At 44.0% G+C, this 21,158-nt stretch overlaps 2 protein-coding genes across 7 annotated transcripts in view; one reads left to right on the top strand and one right to left on the bottom strand.

Moving 5' to 3' along the window:
- The window catches only part of LOC125457421 (otolin-1-like), a 220,539-nt gene that overhangs the window by 43,536 nt on the left and 155,845 nt on the right, over nucleotides 1–21,158 (bottom strand). The gene's annotated exons all lie outside the window — the stretch shown is intronic.
- sptssb (serine palmitoyltransferase, small subunit B) overlaps nucleotides 1–21,158 on the top strand; it is a 42,355-nt gene that overhangs the window by 2,819 nt on the left and 18,378 nt on the right. Inside the window, exon 1 of one of the 2 annotated variants that reach the window (XM_059650883.1) lies at nucleotides 4,510–4,723. The exons of the other annotated variant lie outside the window; for it this stretch is intronic. The gene's annotated coding sequence lies outside the window, so the exon portion shown is untranslated. Of the gene's footprint in view, nucleotides 1–4,509; nucleotides 4,724–21,158 lie in introns of those variants that run through there. 2 annotated transcript variants of the gene reach the window in all.

Genomic DNA, 21,158 nt, shown 5'->3' with positions numbered 1-21,158 from the left:
ACGTTTTGATAATCTGTTTGGGCAAGGAACTTATAATGGTTCAAGCCATTTAAGAGCTAAAATTCTGGTTTACTAACTAAGCCTTGCATTTGCTGGCAACCTTTGTACAGCAAAACAGTAAGTTTTTCAATAGGGGAGGCCAACTACCACCCACACACAGACTGCCAAGTGATGCAATATATTTCTGAAAGAGTCAGCTCTGTCTCAATTGTTGACTGCAAAATGGGAATGTGTTTCACCAATCTTAATGGCAAATCTTGAACCTTTGAAAAATAAGGTCATAGAGGTATACAGCACAGGAATGGTCTCTTTGATCCAACTCACCCATGGTTTCCTAAATTGAACTCGTCCCATTTACCTGCATTTGACCCATATCCCTCTAAAAATTTTATTCGTGTATCTGTCCAAATGTGTTTTAAATGTTGTTGTAATTGTACCTATTAGAATAATATGCATCAGAAAATTAACATCTTTGCAAGAGAGCTCTTTGACCAGGAACTCATTTGCCTTGTTTCTGATCATCTGCAAATATGGTACAGTATTCCCCAGCGTGAACATACTAATATCATCAACTACTTGCACTCATGCCACGTGCCGTTAGCATAATGAAGCATCCTAAGGCATTTGACAGGAGCATTATTAAACAAAATTTGACACCAAGCCACATAAAGATGTATTAGGTCAACATAATTAAAATTGCATTCAGAGGTGAATTTTAAAGGGTATCTTAAAGTAGAAGAGCAGGGAATAGATTAGGGAGGCAATTTTAGAAATTAAGACCGAGGCAGCTGAAACCATTAGCTTCAATGGCTGAACAGTGAAAATTTGGAATGAGTAAGAATAGCAGGAATTGTTAAATTTGAATACGAAGATATACCAAGATTCGGCAGGATCTGAGGAACGTAGATTGGGAGAAACTGTTTGAAGGTAAATCCACATTTGATATGTGGGAGGCTTTTAAGGACAGGTTGATTAGCGTGCAGGAGAGACATGTTCCTGTGAAAATGAGGAATAGAAAAGGCAAGATTAGGGAGCCATGGATGACAGGTGAAAATGTGAGACTAGCCAAGAGAAAAAAGGAAGCATACATGAGGTCTAGCGACTGAAGACAAACGAAGCTTTGCAAGAATATCGGGAATGTACAGCGAATCTGAAAAACGGGATTAAGGGGGCTAAGAGAGGACATGAGATATTGCTGGCAAACATGGTTAAGGAAAATCCCAAAGCCTTTTATTCATATATAAAGAGCAAGAGAGTAACTAGAGAAAGGATTGGCCCACTTAAGGACAAAGAAGGAAAGTTATGCGCTGAGTTAGAGAAAATGGGTGACATTCTGAACGAGTACTTTGCATCGGTATTCACCAAGGAGAGGGACATGTCGGATGTTGAGGTTAGCGATAGATGTTTGCTTAGTCTAGGTCAAATTGACATGGAAGGAGGAAGTGTTAGGTATCCTAAAAGACATTAAGGTGGACAAGTCCCCAGGTCCGGATGGGATCTATCCCAGGTTACTGAGGGAAGCGAGAGGGGAAATAGCCGGGGCCCTAACAGATATCTTTACAGTGTCCTTAGACACAGGTGAGGTCCCAGAGGACTGGAGACTTGCTAATGTTGTCCCCCTGTTTAATAAGGGCAGCAAGGATAATCCAGGTAATTATCGACTGGTGAGCCTGACGTCAGTGGTAGGGAAGCTACTGGAGAAGATACTGAGGGAGAGGATCTATTCCCATTTGGAAGAAAATGGGCTTATCAGTGATAGGCAACATCGTTTTGTACAGGGAAGATCATGTCTTACCAACTTAATAGAATTCTTTGAGGACGTGACAAAGTTGATTGATGAGGGAAAGGCTGTAAATGTCATATACATGGACTTCAGTAAGGCATTTGATAAGGTTCCCCATGGCAGGCTGATGGAGAAAGTGAAGTCACATGAGGTCCAGGGTGTGCTAGCTAGATGGATAAAAAACTGGCTGGGCAACAGGAGACAGAGGGTAGTAGTAGAAGGGAGTTTCTCAAATTGGAGACCTGTAACCAGTGGTGTTCCACAGGGATCTGTGCTAGGACCACTGCTGTTTTGTGATATATGTAAATGATCTGGAGGAAGGTGTAGGAGGTCTGATCAGCAAGTTTGCTGATGACACTAAGATTGGTGGAGTAGCTGATAGTGAAGGGGACTGTCAGAAATTACAGCAGAATATAGATAGCCTGGAGAGTTGGGCAGATAAATGGCAGATGGAGTTCAATCCGGGCAAATGCGAGGTGTTGCATTTTGGAAGATCAAATTCAAGGGTGAACTATACAATAAATGGAAAAGTCCTAGGGAAAATTGATGAACAGAGAGATCTGGGTGTTCGGGTCCATGGTTTCCTGAAGGTGACAACGCACGTCAATAGGGTGGTCAAGAAGGCATATGGCATGCTTTCCTTCATTGGGCGGGGTATTGAGTACAAGAGTTGGCAGGTCATGTTGCAGTTGTATAGGACTTTGGTTCGGCCACATTTGGAGTACTGCGTACAGTTCTGGTCGCCACATTACCAAAAGGATGTGGATGCTTTGGAGAGGGTGCAGAGGAGGTTCACCAGGATGTCGCCTGGTATGGAGGGTGCTAGCTATGAAGAGAGGTTGAATAGATTTGGATTTTTTCATTAGAAAGACGGAGATTGAGAGGGGACCTGATTGAGGTCTACAAAATCCTGAGGGGTATAGACAAAGTGGATAGCAAAAAGCTTTTTCCCAGAGTGGGGGACTCAATTACTAGGGGTCATGAGTTCAAAGTGAGAGGAGGAAAGTTTAAGGGAGATATGCATGGAAAGTTCTTTACACAGAGGGTGGTGGGCGCCTGGAACGCGTTGCCAGCGGAGGTGGTAGAAGCAGACATCTTAGCGTCTTTTAAGATATATTTGGACAGGTACATGGATGGGCAGGGAGCAAATGGACACAGGCCGTTAGAAAATAGATGACAGGTTAGACAGAGGATCTTGATCGGCGCAGACTTGGAGGGCCGAAGGGCCTGTTCCTGTGCTGTAGGTTTCTTTGTTTCTTTGTTTCTTTGAATTAAATGATCAATACACTTTTTTTGTATTCATTTAATTCCTATTCCAATTTAATTCCATCAGTTTACTTTAATTATCTAATCTACATAGCAGTACAGAGATGAAAAGCTACAAGAGAACAGATATTCCAATTATGGCCTGAAACACAAGGTAGTGATAAGCTTACTTCTTGAACAACTGCAGTCCCATGTGCTGTAGTTACCCCCTGAGTGTGGTTCAGAAGAGAATTCAAAGGTTTCAATCCAGTGATAGTGACAAAATAGCAATACAATTTCAAACAGGATGATTGAGTTCAAGTTGTTTTTCAGGTAGTTGTGTTCCCAAGTACATGCTGCTCTTGTTCTTCTAGTAGTAGAAGTTGCAGGTTTTGATAGTACTCTTTAGCCAAAGCCTTTAGTGAGTTGCAACAAGTTATTTTGGTCTATCTTTTCTTCCACATACGCTCGTTTGCATAAAATTTGAATCGGTGATTGAGATTACCATCACATGTTGAGTATGTGTAATTTTGCTATGAGGGATCTATACACTTATCATCCACATTAATATAGTGCAGCAATTCCAGTTGTGTTGTTGGCATATGTTTTCTATCACTGTCCTAAAACATATTTTAAAATAAATACATATATCGGTATTTGATAAATATTATGAAATGAAGAAACATCTTAGGAGACACTTACCAGTAAAACTTGGTGGGGAAAATAATCTTCTATTGCTGTTTGGTATAAGCCTGTGAATTCATGCCCTGTCAATGAGGTGACCATTATAAATGCCTTATGGGAATTAGATTTTGTGTCCACAATATTTTAATTCTGAGGAAAAGGATTAAAATGCCAATGGAAAGCACAACAGGTAAATTAGTTGATGAACTTTGGAGAAGCCTGCTGATGAGGTTGGAAGCATTCTAATAAGCAAACAAAAAAGATCTTGACACTTTCAAATATTAGTAGGTACTGTCAGATAATGTAGATGTCGTTTTCAATCCAATTATTGATCATGGAGCTCTCTGCTGAGAAGGGTGAGTTGACCATAACTACATTATGCTTGTGTTGAGGTCTCCAGGATCCACAGTATTTTCCTGTTATGTTCTGATGACGTTGCATTTCGTACGCATTAATTGAAGTATTAACAGCATGTTCTTTTTAAACCAATCACTCTTCTGCATATTTCAGAGTCAAATAATGCATGCATACAAGAAAATTCAGTGCTGATAAATTTTATTCTCCATAAATTCAGTACCATCAGAACTAATCTGCAACAAAAATGATATGATTTACCCCAGGGATTTCTGATATTACAAAGGATAGCTATTGAATGCTCAGCCAATATTGACATTCTTTATTGTTGCTGGTTCTAGCGCTGTTGTGTATTTTCCAATGCTATTCTTTTAATCACTTTACTTAAGCCATGGGGGAAAACAGCTTTCAGACTGCGGCAGTGTTTTGTGACTGGCTTCATAAGAATTAAAAACTGTAGACTTCGGCGCTTGATTCAGTATACCAATAGTTCATGATTGTCCTTCTATGAAGAGGGTGCCCAAGACATCCAGAAATTCTAATATTTTAGGCCGAAACTGTCCTCGCCAGAATTTTAAATACTGGAATATTATCCTAAAGACCTACTGAATTGGGGGAGAGGAGCCTCTTTCTCAGGTGGTTCCCTGACATATTGTGGTAAGAAATTCATTTTTATTTAGTGGCAGTTTTAGTTTAGATAATCCAGAATGTGAGCATTTGATAATATTACTATTTGATAATAGTGGTATCTGAATTTGATATGTAGACGTTAAATGAACAAAACTCAACTCCAGAATGGAAGTGGGCTTCATTTTTCTTCCAATTAACTTCTGGGATGCGAGCATCATTGAATAAAGACAACATTTGTTGCAAAACCATTACTACCTTTGCAAATATAGCAGTGACCCTTTCTTGAGGAATTTTACTCACTATGGGGTAATTGCACCTGTAGTGATATTTGGAAACAGTTCCAGGTTGTTGATTCAGCAGCATGGGAAAAGCTGCAACATGGAAGATCCAAGTCAGGATGGGGTATGGCTTGGCAGGAGAACTAGTAGATGTTGGTGTTCTCCAATCGTCGACTCTCCATCTACTTTTAAATGGTAGACATCACTTGTTTGGGAGGCTTTATCAAAGGTACCTTAGTGAGTTGCTACAGTGCATCCTGTAGGTAGTACATGCTGTTGCTGATCTATGCCAGTGATAGAGGAATGAATGTATAATGTGGTGAATACAGTACAAATAAACCAGGCTACTTGGACTTCGAGATAATGGGAACTGCAGATGCTGGAGAATCTGAGATAACAAATTGTAGAGCTGGATGAACACAGCAGACCAAGCAGCATCTTAGGAGCACAAAAGCTGACGTTTCGGGCTTTGACCCTTCATCGAGTGTTGGAGGTGTATTTGTAGAATCTCTACGTTGTGCTGACAGGCTATTTGGCCCATCAAGCCTTCACTCATCCAGGGAATGGAGAATATTCCACCACACCTCTTCCACCTATGCAAAGTAGATGGTGGGCAGGTTCTTGGGGGTCTGAATGTGCTTGCTGCAGGATTCTCAGCCTCTGAATTAGTTTTCTTATTGACATGGTTAGTCCAGTTAAGTTTCTATTCAATTGCTGTGCCTGAATGTTGGTGCTGGGGGGACTTAACAATAGCAGTGTCATTGAACATCAAAGGAAGATGGGCATATGTTGATGACCCCTTCATCCGCCTCCAACACAAGTCCTCCTCATGGACACCACCCCCAGGCCTCCTACCCTCCCTCGACCTCTTCAGCTCCAACTGCTGTCAAGACATCAATCGCCTCAACCTCTCCACCCCTCTCACCCACTCCAACCTCTCCCGCGCAGAACGGGCAGCCCTCCACTCCAATCCCAACCTCACCATAAAACCCACAGACCAGGGCGGAGCAGTTGTTGTACGGCACACTGACCTCTACATTGCTGCAGCCAGATGCCAACTCTCCGACACCTCATCCTACCGCTCCCTGGATCATGAACCCACGCCCAAGCACCAAACCATCAGCTCCCAAACCATCCACAACCTCATCACCTCAGGTGACCTCCCACCCACAGTCTCCAACCTCATTGTTCCCCAACCCCGCATGGCCCATTTCTATCTCCTTCCCAAAATCCACAAACCCGCCTGCCCTGGTCAACCTATTGTCTCCGCTTGCTCCTGCCCCACCGAACTCATCTCCACCTATCTGTACTCCATTTTCTCCCCCTTAGTCCAGGAACTCCCTACCTACATCTGTGACACAACCCACGCTCTCCCCCTCCTCCAGAACTTCCAATTCCCCAGTCCCCAACACCTCATTTTCACCATGGACGGCCAGTCCCGATATACCTGCAGTCCCCATGCAGACGGCCTCAAGGCCCTCCACTTCTTCCTGTCCCACAGGCCCGACCAGTCCCCCTCCACCAACACCCTCATCCACCTAGTCGAACTCATCCTCACCCTCAACAACTTCTCTTTCGATTCCTCCCACTTCCTACAGACAAACAGGGTGGCCATGGATACCCGCATGGGCCCAAGCTATGCCTGCGTCTTTGTAGGTTACGTGGAACAGTCCCTCTTTCGTACCTACAGTGGCCCTAAATCCCACCTCTTCCTCTGTTACATTGATAACTGTATCACCGCCGCCTTGTGCTCCCAAGAGGAGTTCGAACAGTTCATCCACTTCACCAACACTTCCACCCCAACCTCAAGTTCACCTGGACCATCTCCAACACATCCCTCACCTTCCTGGCCTCTCTGTCTCCATCTCAGGCAACCAGCTAGAAACCGATTTCTAATTCAAGCCCACCGACTCCCACAGCTACCTAGAATACATCTCCTCCCACCCACTTTCCTGCAAAAATTCCATCCCCTATTCCCAATTCCTTCACCTCCGCCGCATCTGCTCCCAGGGTGAGGCATTCCACTCCCGCACATCTCAGATGTCCTCCTTTATCAAGGACCGCAACATCATGCCCGCAGTGGTCAAGAACTCCCTTGACTGCTTCTCCCGCCTTTCCGGCAACTCATCCTTCACACCCCGTCCCCACAATAACCACCAAAAGAGAATCCCCCTCGTCCTCACATACCACCCCACCAACCTCCAGATACAACACATCATCCTCCAACACTTCCGTCATCTACAATCCGACCCCACCACCAAAGGCATTTTTCCAACCCCACCCTTGTCTGCCTTTCGGAGAGACCACACTCTCCGGGACACCCTCGTCCGCTCCACACTCCCCTCCAGCCCCACTACACCTGGCACTTTCCCCTGCAACCGCAGGAAGTGCTACATTTGCATCCACACCTCCTCCCTCGCCCCCATCCCAGGCCCCAAGGTGACTTTCCACATCAAGCAGATGTTCACCTGCACATCTGCTGTACACGGTGTGGTTTCCTCTACATAGGGGAAACCAAGCGGAGGCTCGGTTTGCAATAAACAACTGCACCTCCCAGTCGCGAACCATTTCAACTCCCCCTCGCATTCCTTAGACGACATGTCCATCCTGGGCCTCCTGCAATGCCACAATGATGCCACCCGAAGGTTGCAGGAACAGCAACTCATATTCGCTTGAGAACCTTGCAGCCCAATGGTATCGATATGGATTTCACAAGCTTCAAGATCTCCCCTCCCCCTACTGCATCCCAAAACCAGCCCAGTTCGTCCCTGCCTCCCTAATCTGTTCTTCCTCTCACCTATCCCCTCCTCCCACCTCAAGCCGCAGCTCCATTTCCTACCTACTAACTTCATCCTGCCCCCTTGACCTGTCTATCCTCCCCGGACCTTCCTCCTCACCTACACTCACCTTTACTTGTAGAGGTGTGAAGAGTTTTAGATGCTGGAAGACATGTGGTTGGCTCAAGGGGATGAATGGTGCCATATCAAAGATGGCTTGTGGATATTATGACATTGAGGTATTTGCAACTCTTGGAGAATAATGTTCCATTCTGCAATGTTTTGTTAGTTAGACTCGATGGTGATGCAAATGGCAATACTCAAGCTGCAAGGGCAGTTATAATTCTACTCCAAAAATCCCCCAGAAAAATTCCTTCACAGTGACTTGCTCCATCCCAGCCCCTTTAACTTGTCTGTCTCCTCTCCACCTATCTTCTCCTCTATCCATCTTGGGTCTGCCTCCCCCTTTCTCCCTATTTATTTCAGAACCCTGTCCCCAACCCCCTTTTCTGATGAACAATCTAGGCCCGAAACGTCAGCTTTTGTGCTCCTAAGATGTGCTTGGCCTGCTGTGTTCATCCAGCTCCACACTTTGTTATCTGGGCATATGTTGTCTTTTTTTTTGGAGATGGTCATTGTCTGGCATGTGTATTGTGAAAGTATTCCTTTTTATCAATATATGAATTCAATCATTTGGGAACCTTTCCTGAAGTAGAACTGTTTCACTAAGCGTACTTGTGTTTTGCTGATGTACCAGCAAAGTGCTAGCATAAAGCTGTTTACCAACCTCTTGCAGACTACAGATTGCTACAGTGAAGCATTTATTGCTACTTTACTTGTGTAAAGACATTATATATATTTGTGTTAGCGAAATCTGCACTTATTAGATCACCATCTGTTGGATAAACAATCATTTCAATGTAGTTCTTGTGGTTGTAAGCAACTAGTCACACACCCCAATCACCACGTACTGATAGAAACATGCGTGAAGGAATGGTTGGGTCTGTGTGTGGACCGTGGGTGTGTTGAGGGTGTGCTCATTTTACTTTTGCATGTACTATGTCTGCTACATTGTTTAGTTACAAAGTCAAAAACATTTTGCAATAATTATTGATAGTGTGACCTCACCTTTTTAGTAAACAGCTTTGTGCTGCTTCAGACTTGTCACTACAATATTTCTTCAATAGATAAGGACCTAACTTAATAGGCGAAATGTTCAAAAATCAGTTTAACTACTTTCTTAGTTTTGCTATTTAAAACCCCTCCTGATCCCGCATGGGAATATTTACAAACTGAAGGATAAGCCTTTCATGTTAGAGGAGCTTGAGGTATGTTTGGTTAATTAGTTGTAGATGCATCTGTCAACATCTTGAATTGTTGAACTGGGAGCTCAGATGGCAGGATCTGGCAAAGGTAGGGAAGGCAAAGCAGGGTGTTCAATTTCAATTGCATTCTGGTCTCGATTTATGGGCAAGTGCTCTATCTGCCCAAAACAGTATTGCAAAGTGAGCAAAAATTCCATCACAACTCCTACAATGAGTGAACTGGGTTTGATAGGAAAATGGACATGCAGCTTGTAGAGGTGTGAAGAGTTTTAGATGCTGGAAGAAGTGTGGTTGGCTCAAGGGGATGAATGGTGCCATATCAAAGATGGCTTGTGGATATTATGACATTCAGGCATTTGCAACTCTAGGAGAATAATGTTCCATTCTGCAGTGTTTTGTTAGTTAGACTAGATGGTGATGCAAATGGCAATACTCAAACTGCATGGGCAGTTATAATTCTACTCCAAAAATCCCCCAGAAAAATTCCTTCACAGTGACTTGCGAAAAGTACTCCCATGAGATGGGAAGGAAACAATGAGGAGCTGCTCCTCTAGTTGACAGGTTCTCTCCCCTGCACACTGCTCATAGGTGTGCTATCTGTAGCAAACACGAAAGAAACCCCTTCTGGCTGGAAGAGCAGCGAGCAGTGTGGCTCATATCAGCACAACTGAGTAAGAGCTCAAGGTTCAAAGCAGGGGACCAAAGACCAGGGCCAGAAGCCAGCCAGTGATTTGCAGGACCCTGGGGAAGCTGAGGCCGGGACCAGTCATCTTGCTGAAGTGGAAGGCAGCATTCAGAGCAGCCTTTCGGTCAGGTGGCTATTCACTCACTGCAACCAAAAGGGACCTGGGGAGAAAGAAGGCCGCAAGCGATACAGAAGTTGCAGAGGTGAAGGTACGGGGGGGGCTGTAAATTAGATTGGGAGAGGGAGTAAAGCTAGAAAGTGAAGAAAAAGCATTATGGCAACACAATAGTCAAAATCTTACCAGTCTGAGGAAAGTGTATTTAGTGTGATAGGTTTTTGTGTGGAAGTATATTACTTATTTTGGGACAAACTCTTGTGGCTGTTACCTCATGTCAGTTTAAATACTGTGCTAGCTAAAACATTAGTGCTTTCCTACTGCAGCTTTAAATTTAAAGGGATTAATGACTGATAGTGAGGGCTTTCAAACCTGTTTCTGTGTGTGTCTAAATATCTATATGCAAACACAAATGTGTAAGTTTCCTCCACTTTCTAGCTCCACTCCCTCTCCCAAACACAAATGTTTCTCTGTGGCTGCAGCACCTAAAGGAGTTGGTAAGAATAAAAAGTAACCCTTAAAAACCAAAATAAGACATAATGTGCACTGGTACATGACTTTGCTACATTGACCAAAACTGTTTGTTGCAACCCTCCAGAATTATTCTGGATGCCTCCCATTTGTTGGAGCTCTGTCCATATTGGAATGAATGGTGCCATTACTCAAAATCAAAATACCTCCAATTTTTAAGGGGGTTGGATGGGGAGGGAAGGGTTGTTACAGCAGTTAGTGGGAGGAATGTGTTTTAGTAAGAGAAGTATTTGAGAAGCACAAGCTAAGCAGTATGATTCCCACTCACTGTCTGATCCTTTATTAGGATGCAACAGCTTTCCTGCCCTGGATGGTCTGTAGGGTAAAGCAAAACGTATTCACTGATCAATACAGATATTGCCCAGTTTCTCAACAAATAGAAGCCTTCCATGATTTGCCTTAAGTGTTGTGTTTGGCATGCTCTAAGAGGTTCCTGGCATGATGTATTTCTTGGTGTGTGCATGTGTTGAATCCTCCAAACTGTCATAGCCACCCTCAGAGGGATCCTCCTTTCCTGGCTGAGGCAGCTGAAGGAACAAGCTGTGAAGTACACTTTTTCTACTAGAATCTGAAGACTGGCAGTGACAGTCATGTTCATGGAGTGTACTTTACCATTCCAGGAGGATTTTGGATGCACAGCCAGAATTCGAACTGTACAAATGAAAGACCATAAGGTTTCACCTACAACTCCGTCATGACCATTATATGATTATCGCCACTTGTGTCTTGGCCCTAGACTCCAATAAAGATGATCAACAAAATGTTCTATTCTTGATTATAATCTCTTACTACCATCGCACAAAGAAGAAAATATCATCCACTGGGGCTTGTGCCTGAGCTGACAATCATGCTGTCTGGGTCAACTGGAGCAACTGCAGGGGGAGAAAAGATGGGAAAACCAATGCAAATGGCCTACTTTTACTAATCAAATATGCCCTTTATTTTAACCAGCATCCCTGTCTACCAACAGGACAAACATTAAAACACATGGAAGTCTAGATGTGTATGTCATGTCATTGTTCAGTGATGTCTGTACCACTCAATTCTTATGTGGTTCTGCTGCCTGATGGCTTAATGATGAATATGCACCACGCACGAAGATGTCACCTGGCCTGAACTTCCAAGTGAAAGAAGAGATGTATCTCACTGTAGAGTAGCCTGACCAAAGAGTGGAACTTCAAGTGCAGCTCTCAACCAATTTGAAAATCTTCACAAATCCAACCATATTTCAGAATAATGGAATAAAACACATTTGGCTGTAATAGGTTGCCATGTCCAGACCTTTGGAATTGAGCATCATCAGCAACAGGCCTGGTTTAATGAAAGCGCCGAAATATATGGTCTCCAAGAACAAAATCAAGCAGCTAGTATTACCTGCCAGAACAACTTAGGGTCATGAGTCAGGGAGGCAGCATTTCAACAACTTGAGGCTGCTACTCAAATATAAATCTATAAGATAAACTGCTTGAGGCAGGAAGAAACATTCCAACAATATGCTGACCACCATATCATATAACAATGCTTTAAAGCCTTGAGAGACCATCACAAAATGGACAAAACTCCTGGCTCACAAGGTGATTTTCTGAAGGATGGCAACGCCATCTGCCAATTCTGTAAAGAGCACTTTCAAATACTCCTTCACAATGTATTAACAAAGACAGCTGATGGCATTGGGAGATACACTCCAGGCACTAATGTAGAATCCATGGGTGAACAATGTTCAATGGGAGAGCTGCAAGAAGTGGCACAACATGACCTGTAGCCCTGATGATCTTCCAGCTGAAGTCTTCAAAACTGGTGTATCTATTCGTGTGTGTGTGTGTGTGTGTGTGTGTGTGTGTGTGTGTTTTCCTAAAAATATTCTAAGAACTGTCCTGGCCCAATCTTCCTCAGTTGTTTCAATGACGTTCCCTCCATCATAAGGGCAGAACTGGGGATGTTTGGCACCATTCATGGTCCTGCAGACATGACGCCACTCCATGTTCAAATGCAGCAAGCCTACACAATGACCTACAAGAGAATCTAACTTTCACCCCTTGGCATGCAATGGCATTACCATGATTGAATTTTCCACAATCCACATCCTGCAGATTACCATTGACCAGAAACTGAACTATACCAGTCATATAACCACTGTGGTTACAAAAGCAGGCCACAGCATAGGAGTCCAGCAGTGAGTAGCAGACCTCCTGACTCACCAAAGCTTGCACTTATTACAAGGCACTGGTCAGGGCTATGATAGAATACTCCCCACTTGCTTGAATGTGTGAACTTCCAAGACAATCTAGGGCAAAAGCAGTGATGGTCTGGGTTGTGCACACAACTTTCTGTAATTTCTTACAGTCCTGGGCAGAGCAGTTGCCATACCAGGCCATTACGCACCCGGGCAGAATCCTTTCAATAGTGCATCTGTAGAAGTTGGGGAGGGACCATGTGGACATGCTAAAGTTCCTGAACTGCCTGGAGGAAGGAGGGGTGGGAGTAAAGCATATCCCTTTGCCTCACCATCAACCCCCATTCCCAAATCCATACTTCATCAAGTTCAGGAATTTGAGAATTGTAATAATAATCAAGGAGAAAGATGAATCAGAGATAATGGGAACTGCAGATGCTGGAGTATCCGAGATAACAAAGTGTGGAGCTGGATGAACACAGCAGGCCAAGCAGCATCTTAGGAGCACAAAAGCTGATGTTTCGGGCCTAGACCCTTCATCAAAAACAGGGGAGAGGGAGAGGGTTCTGAAATAAATAGGGAGAAAGGGGGAGGCAGATCAAAGATGGATAGAGGAGTAGATAGGTGGAGAGGAGAGTATAGGTAGGATGGGGATAGGTTAAGGGCGTGGGATGAGGTTAGTAGGTAGGAAATGGAGGTGTGGCTTGAGGTGGGAGGAGAGGATAGGTGAGAGCAAGAACAGATTAGGGAGGTGGGGACGAGCTGGACTGGTTTTAGGATGCAGTGGGGGAGGGGAGATTTTGAAGCTTGTGAAATTCACATTGATACCATTGGGCTGCAGGGTTCCCAAGCGGAATATGGGTTGCTGTTCATGCAACCATTGGGTGGCATCATTATGGCACTGCAGGAGGCCCAGGATGGGCATGGTGACTAAGGAATGCGAGGGGGAGTTGAAATGGTTCACGACTGGGAGGTGCAGTTGTTTATTGCGAACCGAGCGTAGATAAATCATGCCGTTGAAACTGAGGCATTTTCATCTTGTCCTTTTTTGGCAGCAGTAGACAAATCCCTGTCACATTCTCTTGAATCACACTCCTCTTATGGCTGAGGAACATCTGATATATACTGCCAGACAAATACAAGAAAATGTGGAGAATAATACCAGGAATGCTTCACTGTATTCACTGACTCCAGCGCTTGACTCCAAGTTGTGAAGCCATGTGGAGTGTGCTCCAGAGGTTTTAACATCCAAGGAACATTATCACAATTTTTAAAAATTCGTTAATGGGATGAGGGTGTCGCTGGCCAGGCAGCACTTATTGCCCATCCCTAATTGCCCAGAGGACAGTTGAGTCAACCACATTGCTGTGCATCTGGAGTCACATGTCATCCAGATGAGATAAGAATGGACTTTAGTGAACCAGATGGGCTTTTTCGTGACAATCTCTTCAGGGTCGTCATTTGACTCTTCATTCCAGATACTTTTATTGAATTCAAATTCCACCATGTGCCGTCGCAGGATTCAAACCCAGGTCCCCAGAACATTACCTGGGTCTCTGGATTAACAGTCCACTGATTTAATGCCACTAGGCCATCGCCTCCTAGTAATTGCTTCATGATTGCGATGGGAGATCTGAACAGATGCCTCTACTACATGACCTGTGGATGCAAAGTTGTGTGACAGCGCCAATAAATTTACAATTACTTGACGGTTATTGGTCTCCAAAAAACTGTCCAAAACCCTGTTGCCGCATTAATTACACAAAGATGAAAAACTCTCTAACCTAAGTTGCCTCCATGCCACATACTGGCCACCACAGATGCATATGATCTACTGTTTGCAGATCCCTGCAGCGTTGTTGCCTACTCTGCACCAGATTTGCAAGCTTCTCTTTCATTCTTCAATTCTGCTTGCACAACAGTCAACATGTCCTTTGTCACCAAAACAAAACTTTGCTATCGAACCCGACTTGTTCAGCTAAATATTCCCCTTTTCGTATATTTGGAAGGAAAGATTCAAATATGTTCAGCATTTCCTATAACTTGGCAGCTACCTCTCACAAACCTCGACTATCAATTTGAGGAGTTCCAACATTGAGTTGATTTGATCTCCTACAAACTGCTGCAGTCGGTAGTTGACAATAAAACTCCCCAAAGTCTTACAGGATAGTTGTCATCACCATGTTCCAGTACTGCAGTGAGATCTTGACACTGCTTCAGTGATTCATAAGACCATGAAGGAAATTCTATCAGCAATGCCTCTGCTGTTTCGTCCAGAATCATCAAGAGGACTACAGAACATAAACCAATGTGCTTGAAACTGTTCCACAAGCATTCAGGCAAAACTATTGTAAAGTTGACTTCAATTGCCTGGACATTCGGTAATAGTCAAAAGTGGCTTCTCTGTCAGATCCTGTTTCCTCAACTCTCAAATGACCAACATTTCCAGGATAGGACAAAGAAAACACCAAAGACACTGAGGTTCACACTAAAGCCCAGCAATGAGAAGTAGCTTACAATCAATTGCTCATGCAACCTGCTGGACAAGTTGACATCTTGAAGATCATTTCATACAGTCCTGTGTCAGAACCTTCCAAGTCAAAGTCCCTTCAAAACAAGGGGCTTCTGACAACCGCTTAAGGTTTTTAAATTGAACTCCTCGTTGCATCAGTTGGCCAATTCTCACATGCTGTGTTCTTACATGCTGAGGAAATTATGGACAAGATCCTAGTCATTCATAAAATTCATCAGGCACTGTTAACCCCTTCGCAGATTTACAAGCACTCTGGGGCCAATAGCCCCAGAAATGCATCACAGCAGCAATGGTGTTATCCACATGGAAAAATGTATCTGTCTATTTGAAAGTCCTAAAGATGTTGTGCTTTTTTGTCTTTTACAGCACGGTATGATGGAAACTCCTGATCTAATCATTTCAGTACACTTTGTTATGTAGCAAGAGAAAGGCATCAACAGGCTTGAGTAACTCTGCTCTCATCATCTCCCAAAAAACAAGTAGTTTACCAACAGAACAAGTAGTATTTCCATTGCAGTTATTTAAGGTCAGAGCATGGAAAGAAACCCTTCAGCCCATTGTGTCCACGCTGACTACCAAACATCCATATTCTAATTCCATTTTCCAGCACTTGGCCTGTAGTCTTGTATTTCAAGGCACTTGGTGTTAATTTTAAAATCGCTCCCAAAAGTCTTCAGGGTTCCTGCCTTTACCATTCTTTTCAGGCACAGCTCCAGATACCCACAACCTTCTGGGTGAAAAAAGCTATCTCAAATCCCCTCTAAACCTCCTGATCCTTAACTTTTAAAGCTCTGCCCCTTGTCACTGAACACTCTAAAGGGAGAAGTTTTGCACTATCTACCCTATCTATGCCCTCAAAATTTTGTACACCCGAATCAGATTTCCCTTTGGCCTTCTCTGCTCTGAGGAAATCAACACAACCTAACTAGGATAACAAAGTGTGAAGCTGGATGAACACAGCAAGCTAAGCAGCATCTCAGGAACACAAAAGCTGGTGTTTCGGGCCTAGACCCTCTCTGATCGAGGGTCGAGGCCCGAAACGTCAGCTTTTGTGCTCCTAAGATGCTGCTTGGCCTGCTGTGTTCATCCAGCCCCACACTTTGTTATCTTGGATTCTCCAGCATCTGCAGTTCCCATTATCTCTGATCACAGCCTAACTAGTCTCTCTTTACACCTACATCATTCCAACCCAGGCAACATTCTAGGAATGATCTTCCGAGCCCTTCCTAACACAATCTCATCTTTCCTATAGGCCAGAACTGCACACAATAGTCCAGCTGAGGCCTAATTAACATTACAGACAGCTCTCTCATAACCTTCTTTCTCCTGTTTTCAATGCCTTTATTATTAAAGGCAAGTATTGCTTGTGCCTTAATTGCATTTACTTATCCTGCTGCCTTCAAGGATCTATAGACATGGCACACCAAGGTCCTTCTAATCTTTGGTACTTTGTATTCCTGAATATTGAAATAAGTTTTCTTAAATCTGACCTCCATAAAAGTTTCTAATTACAGTCCTAATACAGTGTGACAATCTACATCAATTTTAATCACTGCATTCAGCTTGTAATATCACACAACTCGATGTCCAATGCTATTTAGTCATTTAGAGTTTACCAGGGTGTGATTAGTGTTCTCATGAGATGAAAATGCCTTTATACTTAGTGTACTATGCTACTTATCAGCAGTTCCTGGCTTGTGTTTATGTACTGATCAAATGGCTCTCTTGCACTGGGCTGATCAGATGTGACTGCTTGTTCATTGAATTTGGAGAAATATTTTGGAAAGCTTTTTGCTGCCATCTAATTTCCCTCAATTTGCTGTAATCCTGAGAAGAGCCTAACAGATCTTGTTCAATCAAAACGAATGAAGCTGTTCATTCTGAACCATGTATTCACATTTTTCCCTTCTTGCCAACAGATTACAAAATGCAAAGTGAGAAATAGTTCTTGAATTAAGCCAATAGCCCAACTTAAATAAAATTTCTACTGATTTATTGAACATGTAATAATTGTATTTTCAGGAATTGGAGGTTCTGCTTGTCAGTGTTCCAGTAATTAGGTAAAGTATGTACCAATGTTAAGTCCATAAAATATAGGAAAAGAATTAGGCATTCAATCATGGTTGATTACATTTCTAAACCTCATTCTCCTGTCTTTTCCCCATAAACCTTGATTCACATACCAATCAAGAACCTCTCTCTGTCTTAAATATACTCACTGGCTAGGTCTCAGTGGCTTTGCGCAGCAATGAGTTCCAGGGATTCATCACCCTCTGGCTGAAGAAATTCCTCTCAGTTCTAACCAGTTTTCCCTTCACCCTGAGGCTGTGCCCTCAGGTGCTAGTCTCACCTACTAGTGGGAATACCTTCTCCACATTCACTCTATCCAGACCTCAGTATTCTGCAAGTTTCAATCAGATTCCCACCTCATCCTTCTAAACTCTATTAAGTACAAGGTCAGAAATCACATGACACCAGGTTGCAGTCCAACAGGTTTATTTGAAAACACAAGCTTTCAGAGCCCTACTCCTTCTAACACCTGTGCTTTCAAATAAACCCGTTGGACTATAACCTGGTGTTGTGTGATTTCTAACCTTGTCCACTCCAGCCCAACACCAAAACCTCCCCATCACTGAGTACCGACCTAGAATCCTCAAGCACTCCTCATAAGACAAGCCCTTCATCACCAGGATCATTCATGTAAACCTCCTCTGTACCATCTTCGAACACCATCCGTCCTTAAATACAGGGCCCAAAGCCACTCTCCATTTTCTAAATGCAGTCTGACCAGACCTTCATAGCACCTCAGAAGTGTTTCAGCCCTCTTGAAATTTACGCTAGTATTGCATTTGCCTTCTTAACTGCCAATTGAACCTGCATGTTAATCTTAACAGGATTCTTCACTAGGTATCCCAATCCTTTTTTGTGCTTTGGATTTCCAAATTCTTTCCCTGTTTGGAAAATCAGTCTCCACCTCTGCCTACCAAGGGCATAACCTCAAACTTCCCCACATTTGTACTTAGTCTGCCTCTTCTTTGCCCACTCTCCTAGCCTGTTCAAGTCCTTCTGCAGCTTCCCTCAACACTACCTGTCCCTCCAGTATCTTTGTACCACCTGTAAACTAAGCAACAAGCCTTAAGTTCTTTAATCTATTTTGTTTAATATGAATAGTTGTGGTCCCAACTCTGACACTTGCGGAACTCCACTAGATACTGGCTGCTATCCTGAAAGACTCCTTGATCCCTACTCTCTACCTTCTGCCAGTCAGCTAATCCTCTATCCATGCCAGTACCTTGCCCCTAATACCTTAGGCTCGTCTTTATTTAGCAGCCTCCTGTCCGGCACCTTTATCGAAGGTCTTTTGGAGATCCAGAGATCATGTCCACGGTTCTCCTTTTGTCTAACATGCTTGATACCTCCTAAGAATTCTAACAGATTTGTCAGCCATGACCTCCCCTTGATGAAGATATGCTGTCTCAGCCCTATTTTACCAGGTACTCTGCAATCTTATCCTGTAATAATGGGCCTAAAAATCTTACCAACAACAGGTAACTGGCCTATAGTTTCCTGATTTCTGCCTGCCTCCGTTCATAACCAGAAGTGTTACATTAGCCATTTTCCACACCTCTGGCACCCTCCCTGACTCCAAAGATTCCTGACAGACCACAGCCAATACCTCTACAATTTCCTCTGCTAGCTTCTTCAAAACTCTGGAGTGTAGTGCATCCGGTCTAAGTCATTTATCTACCTACAGGTCTATCAGCTTGCCCAGCACCTTGTCTTTAGTGATGGTCACTATACTCCCTCACCTCTGCCCTGTGACTCTCTTAAAGTGTTGGTATAATGTTGGTGTTTTCCACTGTGAAAACTGATGCAAAGTACCTTCCCCCACACTGCCCCGCACCCCTGCAATTCTTTGTTCTCTATAACTCCTTTTCCAGTCCTGCTTTCCAGTCGTCCAGTGTTCACACATACTTCTCTCACCCTCATGATTGTGGATATTAATCATTTGTAATACTGTTACATCTGATTCCAGCTTCTCTCTTGCAAAATGCGGGGAAAATTCTATCATATTATGCTCACTGCCCCTTGGGGGTTTCTTCACCTTAAGCTCCCTAATCAATTGTGTCTCATTAGACAAAACCGAGTTCAGAATTGGCCTGTTCCCTTGTGGGCTCCACCACAAGCTGCTTTTCTTTAAAAAAATGGCTCACAGACATTCCATGAATTCCTTTTTCTTGAGGTCTGCTACCCAGTCCACCTGCATATTGACGTCTCCCATGACTATTTGCTATAGTGCCTTTCTTACATGCCCTTCAATCTCATGACTTTTTTTTTCTTCCCACATCCTGACTACTGCTAGGAGGCCTGTATACCCAATCGGCATCTTGTTCCCTTTTGCAGTTGCTCATCTCCCCCCTGCACAGGTCCTATGCCTTCCAACTCTAATGTCACTACTTGCTATTGATTTAACTTCCTTTCTTACTAACAAGGTAACCCCACCCCCTCTGGATACTCAGTAAAGGCTTATTTATCAGTTGCTTGTGGTATCATTTGTGCTTCAGTTGGAGGTTTTCTCACCTCGAGAGGCAGTTTGCATCCCAGATTAATACCAAACTGCATCATGTACAAGTGATAATGGGACTCCCTTGTTCGCACTCTCTCCGTGACTCCCTTGTTCGCTCCACACTGCCCTCCAACCCCACCACACACGGCACCTTCCCCTGCAACCGCAGGAAATGCTACACTTGCCCCCACACCTCCTCCCTCACCCCTATCCCAGGCCCCAAGATGACTTTCCATATTGGCAGATGTGCAGGTGAACCTCTGCTTAATGTGGTATACTGTATCTATTGTACCTGGTGTGGCTTCCTCTACATTGGGGAAACCAAGCAGAGGCTTGGGGACCGCTTTGCAGAACACCTCCGCTCAGTTTGCAATAAACAACTGCACCTTCCAGTCGTGAACCATTTCCACTCCCCCTCCCATTCTTTAGATGACATGTCCATCATGGGCCTCCTGCAGTGCCACAATGATGCCACCCGAAGGTTGCAGGAACAGCAACTCATATTCCGCTTGGGAACCCTGCAGCCCAATGGTATCAATGTGGACTTCACCAGCTTCAAAATCTCCCCTTCCCCCACCGCATCCCAAAACCAGCCAAGTTCATCCCCTTCCTCCACTGCACCACACAACCAGCCCAGCTCTTCCCCTCCACCCACTGCATTCCAAAACCAGTCCAACCTGTCTCTGCCTCCCTAACCTGTTCTTCCTCTCACCCATCCCTTCCCTTCCTCCCACCCCAAGCCGCACCTCCATCTCCTACCTACTAACCTCATCCCACCTCCTTGGCCTGTCCGTCTTCCCTGGACTGACCTATCCCCTCCCTACCTCCCCACCTATACTCTCCTCTCCACCTATCTTCTTTTCTCTCCATCTTCGGTCAGCCTCCCCCTCTGTCCCTATTTATTCCAGAACCCTCACCCCATCCCCCTCTCTGAAGGGTCTAGGCCTGAAACGTCAGCTTTTGTGCTCCTGAGATGCTGCTGGGCCTGCTGTGTTCATCCAGCCTCACATTTTATTATCTTGCATCACGTACAATGATAGTTTACAGTTTCACCATGAAGACTGCATGAAGTGCTCGCCCTAAAATTGCACAAAATCAATCTGGGCAATCAAATGTTTCACTTCCAACATTCTGATCTTGCACAAAAGTACCAACACTACTGTATATTCTTTTGTTATGAGGGTTGAATCCAACTTGATCCTTTCCAATTACTCCCCAGGTGAAAGTCTGGTATTTATATCATGATAACTGAAAGAAAATAACACCCATTCACGCTGGAGGGATCAAAAAGACTTTTATGCCTGGTGGAGGCTTTGACATTTCAAGAATAATTTGTTTACAGAAATGTTGGACTTCTTTTAAGTGTTTGCAGGATGCGTGCAAGCTCTCAGTTAATTACCTGTGCTGAGGACGACTATAGGGACAGTGAGTAGAATTCCCAGAATCATTTCCCCAGCTGACTCTCTGACCCTTGAGCA

The sequence above is a fragment of the Stegostoma tigrinum genome, chromosome 14 (genome assembly GCF_030684315.1).
Source record: "Stegostoma tigrinum isolate sSteTig4 chromosome 14, sSteTig4.hap1, whole genome shotgun sequence".
Taxonomy (NCBI): domain Eukaryota; kingdom Metazoa; phylum Chordata; class Chondrichthyes; order Orectolobiformes; family Stegostomatidae; genus Stegostoma; species Stegostoma tigrinum.
The sequence above is the reverse complement of the archived record's forward strand: the minus strand, read 5'-3'. Positions and strand labels throughout refer to the sequence as shown.